Source organism: Heterocephalus glaber, unplaced genomic scaffold, assembly GCF_053883595.1.
Source record: "Heterocephalus glaber isolate CG9 unplaced genomic scaffold, H.glaber_assembly_v1.0 deba00000347, whole genome shotgun sequence".
NCBI lineage: Eukaryota > Metazoa > Chordata > Mammalia > Rodentia > Bathyergidae > Heterocephalus > Heterocephalus glaber.
In genome coordinates this window covers 17,647,681-17,653,244 of record NW_028258143.1, presented here as the reverse complement: position 1 = coordinate 17,653,244, position 5,564 = coordinate 17,647,681, and the positions used below count along the sequence as shown (strand labels likewise).

The following is a 5,564-nucleotide window of genomic DNA, read 5'->3' as shown; positions in this document are numbered from 1 at the left end:
AATATCAAATAAAAGAAAAGATATAACAGTGCCAATGAGACAGGAAATGATGTTTGTTTCATTTATTTAACTTACTTAACTAATATTTAATGCTTACTACTGTTAAGACCATTTTCTAGTTTTGGAAATACATTAATAGTCTGTAAAAATCCCTCTCTTCTTGGAATTTACATTCCATTGGGAGTAGATACTTCCAAACAATACCTAATTTTCCATCTACATGCAGCAACAGCAATTAAAAGAAATAAATATAGCTATATTGTTGCAAGGGAGGCTTTTTTTTTGTACCGGGGATCGAACTCAGGTCCTTGCACTTGCGAGGTAGGCAGCAGAACCACTGAGCTAAATTCCTGGCCCCTGTTGTTAATGAATTTTGTTCTTCCACATATCATTCCTTAGCAAACATTCACTGTACACCTATTCTTTTTTTTACTTTTTTAAAAGAAAATATAGAATTTATTAGACACTGAATAGAAAAATAAAATCATTTAAAAAGAGACCCAGAGAGCTCCCTTGATCCCTCCAGGCACCTCTATGCCCTCCACTCCAACCCCAATAAAAGCATTATTTTATATACACAATGGCTAGCAAAGATTAAAAAGATGCAAAGCTTTCAAAGATGACAGATGCTCAGCTTAAAATGGTTGATGACTGAGTCAGGCGCTATCATCCCTAGAGGAGTCCACTTGTGTGGTCACACCACCAGTTCAGACCCCAGCCTTTTGGACCAGAGGCTGATACCAGGGACCCTGAGCATGTGACGAAACAGACAGTCTATGACCTCATTGCGTCTTCCAGCATCTTCTCTATCCAGTATTGCTTCTGCTCCTCTACTGCCTGACCAAACCGATCCATGGCTTCTCTTAGTCACTGGGAATTTTCTGCAAACAGGAGAAACCAGCCAGATTCCTTGAACATGTAAGATTTGCCATGGGATAATATCAGCTTGTGGTCCAGGAAGTGGTGGTGGAGGACCAGTTCTTCCTCAAATGTACATGGTTCCAGTAACTTCTTCAAGTTTATCCAGATATAAAGGCCACAGCCACAACTGCAAAAGGTGATCTTGAACTCATACTGCTCCTCCAACTCACACAGCCTCTTGGTGACATACACATAAACCTCCTGGAGCCGGGAGTGATTGGTGAGCAGGTACACTCTGTTGATCAAGTCTCTGTCCCCAAGCAGGTGACTCGGCTTATACTGGGTGATGCCAGAGACACTGTGGAGGTAGCCAAAGGTGCACAGAGCAGAGACCACGTCATCGTTGTCAGTATACAGAACGCCAAAGCAGAAGCCACTGATCCCAAAATCCTTACTGCCCCAGATCACATGATGATGATGGGGGCAGGCAAACTTTCTAACCTCAGGACACTGTGCAATACGATGGTTTCGTCAAACGTGGACAGCATGTATGTTTCATCTGCGATCACATGTAGTTCATTTGGCAAATTTCAGGTATTCTTTCAATGACTCCTTCATGTTGGCATTGCCCAGAGGATTCTGAGGGTTGGCCAGCAAGAGGCCTTTGACCTTTTTTACTCTTAGTCTTAGATTCAAGCAGGGCTTGCTCTAGTTTGCCCATCATGAGCTGGAAAGGCTGGGGGTTTGTATTAGTGATTTCACTGTCCATGTGGATGGGAATCAGCTCAACTTGTGCATACATCTGGGCTCTAAAGAGGAAGCCATTATGGAAGGGAGTGGGGAACAGAATGGCATCCCCTGGGTCACACAGAACCATGGCCAGTGCAGAGAAGACAGCCCAGCAGCTATTTAGAACCACCACATTTCTCAGATTCAGGTGGCTAGGTGATCCACAGTAGTAGGTGAGGAACTTGGCCACTTCTGCCCATAGGAACGGATGTCTTCTCCAGTTAGGGTACTGCAGCAGGGGCTCTTCGATGCAGTTCACATCATTCTGACACAACCTTCCAGTCATCAGATCAACACACAGCCTGTTCTCACTGATGCCAAGGTTAAGGAAGCCCAAGGAGTTCAGTACAGTGTGGTATTTGTCTCCTTGGTAGGCCCCGTAGTCCTGGAAGTTGGAGTTGTAAAATGTAGAGATCTTAACCCCTCGCTTGGATAGGATATGGCTGAAAAACAGCTTCAGAATCACTCCGCTGGGCTCCTGGCTGGTTATGCTGCATAACTGATGGGGCCTGGCTCGTATTTCGAGTATCTGTACCAGCCTTGGAAGGCTTGCTGGAACACTGGTTGTTATCCATACTCAGCTCTTCAGCCTAGAATCCTTACATGTGTTGAAACTGTCCTTAGTCTTCGGGGCTCAGAGACCTGCTCTTCCTCTGCTCACTAAGGTTGCATCTTCTAGACACTTATTCTGAAAATGACCTCTGCCAAAAACTGAGAGGAAAGAATAAGACATGCATATGAACACCTCACTATCCAGAGTTGAGAGATGTCTGTATATTCGACTGCTTGGCTTGACTGGAGCTTCTGTTCTCTTGAACACCTGGCTTGTGAGGTTAAGCATCTTTACAGTAAAATAAAGGTTGCTTCACTCCCTTCAATAAGAAAACATGGATGTAAAATACAACTCTAACATCAATCCTGGTATGTCAAGTTCATTGGATTGAGAAATGCCTAGAAGATTAGTAAAGCTCCTGGGTGAATCTGGGTGAGTCATGGAGGCATGATCTTGGACAATTTATATCAGTGATAGCAAACCTTTTAGAGCTTTCCATGCCAACAGCTGTCTGCAACATGTGCACCATAGATTCACCACCCCTGCCCATTCCTCTCTGGTACTCCTCTCTTGCTCTGCTACTCTGTTTCTCTGCAGCCAAGATCAGCTTTGTTCCACCACACCCATCCCCATGATGTTTCTGCATTGGAGCCTGGCAACCATGTACTGAATATCCTGAAATTGTGAAATAAATTAAATCTTTCCTCCTTTAAACTGTAGGTGTTTGGGGTATTGTTTCTCAGCAACTGGTAAGATAGTACAAGGAGGACTCTTGCGCATATTGGTTCCTGTTAATCAAGATTCCATTTATTTCATATATGTGAAATTATCAGTGTAGATCAAATACAGGAATTTGAACTGCTGTGTCAAAGTGTACATTGTCCATATAAGATAGGTAGTCATCATGGCTTGTACCTAATTGGGATTCCAAAGCCTCATGAACTTATAGGTGGGGCTTTACAGAGCTGCCTGGATCTAGGGTTTGTGATACTTGGATTAAGGGTATGTGGTACTAAATTAGTTCATTGATTGGAATTAGCATAGTTTTGGCTGTGGATAACAGGAAGGCCTTCTCTAACGTGGGTAGCAGCACCTAAAAGGCTTGTGGTCTGGATGGGATAAATGGGAAAGAGAGGCATGTTACTTGCTACTCAGTGCCTTCTGCCTGGCATGCTACGAACTGTTTCTGCTCTGTGATGCCCCTCTGCCAACCCTCCTGTCTTGGAGCTAGCTGACTCTGGACTGAAAGCTCTAAAAAGTGTGAGCTGAAATAAACCTTTTCTCCTTTAACTTTGAGTGTCATGTATTTTGTCCTAGCAACAAGAAAAGTAACCAAGACAGTAGTGAAATTTCCTCTTTTGGAAACTTGACTCATTTATCTCCCTGACAGTGATATTTCATCATTACTTCAAGAACATGGTATTGGGTAACACTTCTGATTATACCCAAAGCTTGGGGATCTGAGAGCACTTAAGGACATGACTCTAATCTCAGGGACACTTGCATAAAAGGCCATATTTATGCAACAGTAACTTAACATACTTAACCACACATGTGCCGCATGGACAAGGTTGTGCAGCAGGTTTTTAGTCTCACCATGTTGCAGTAAGCTGCTAAGGCACTATTAACTGCTGTGAACTAAAGAACATTGTAGCCATTTTAGCTATTTTGGCTGAAGGAAGAAAGAGACGTGCAGCTCTTCAGCTCTGGAGCTGCAGCTCCAACTCTCACGCTCTGATGCTACCCTGATACTGATGATAAATGGTTCAATGTCCTTTTCTTTATTGGGGAATATATTAACTCACAGCACCAAAGACTAGATGGACTAATGTGTCAACCTCTCTCCAGGTGTCCCTGGGGAGGCTTGGCCTTCACACATGGCCTTGTAAGATGCATTCATTTTGGTTATGTGAATAAATGAAAAAAGAAATGTCATTACAGTCTTTTATTTTGCTATCAAATGGAGTTTGAGTATGTTTTCACATTTAAGAGTCATTTCTAGTTCTTTGAATTGCCTATTTACATACTTTGTTTGTTTTTATTGCTTTCTTAATCTTTTTTCTTATTTCTGGAAAGTCTTAATCCTTTGTAATATAACTTGCTTGTAAATATTTTTCTCAGGTTGTCATTTTTTTTTTGGATATAAGTTATACTGTTTTGCCATACCTAAGCATAATTAGAACACTTTAACCCCTGAGAAGGTGTGAAATAATTTTTTATGGTTTCCTTATATATTTTAAATTTCAGTTTATTTCTGTGTAAATATTTGATAAATTTGTAATTTGTTATCATAGTACATAAAAGTGGATCCATCTTTAGGTTTTTACAAATCATACACAGTGTTTTAAATACTATCATTGATCAAATAATCCATGTAGTTGTCCACCAACTTGAGATAACTTTTAAATAGGTTAAATTTTCACATACATTTGGGTTTATTTTTGAACTTTCTAGGCAACTTATTGCTTCATTTAATTAAATACAATATTACCTGTTTGTAATACATAGTTATAATCTTGGGCTTTCAGTTTTAATATCTATTAAGGCTGATTATTATTTTTCTTTTTCAGAAATGTATAGGTTATTTACATGTGTATATTTTCCCAAGTGATCTAACAAAACATTTTATCTAAACCTGTCCTAATATCATAGAATATGAAAAAAATATATAAGTATTTTTATTTGGATCATGCTATATTTCAAAGCAACTTAGAATTGATATCTTAGTTATTTCAGCCATCATAGTTCACATCTTCCTTTGTGTATTTTAAACAGATTTTATAATTTTCTTTATACAGATATTGGACTTTTGTAGTTAGGTTTTAATCTGTAGAGAGCAATGTTATTTTTGCTAGTGTCCTTTTAAAGCCTCTTAGATTTAGTCTTCTGACTGAATGAAGTCACAGGCATGTCTTTCACCATCTCTGTTCCTTGATGTCACAAGTGCATTCTTCAGATGTAAACAAATCTGTCCATTGTAAAAATGTGTGCTCTGAGATTCAATTTAACAGGTGCCTCCCATAGTTTAGACTTGCATCAAGATTGGAATGTTGAAGTGTGTAGTGGGGGTGCTCTGTTTGTATCCTGTCACCTACCACCTGGCTCAGTGTCTGCACCTTTCCCTAATACAAGCAGGAGAAAACAGGTGGTTATGTGTGGCACTGTTAAAATCAGACACTGGATTTCCCTGAAGAAAGTAGAAGCACATAAATGAAGCTTTTTTTTCTCTCCTGTTTTATATTGGTTCTTGTTTTTTTGTTGGTGGGTTATTTTCAAAAATTATCTTTATAATTATTTTGCTCTTCTCTAGCTATGAATTTTAGACCCCTTCTGTTAGACCCTGGGCTTTCAGCAATTACCA

General features: G+C 39.9%; 1 pseudogene; it reads right to left on the bottom strand.

Moving 5' to 3' along the window:
- Positions 1 to 774: 774 nt before the first annotated feature.
- Positions 775 to 2,491, bottom strand: LOC101702943 (putative inactive 1-aminocyclopropane-1-carboxylate synthase-like protein 2 pseudogene; annotated as a pseudogene).
- Between the last annotated feature and the right edge of the window lie 3,073 nt (positions 2,492 to 5,564).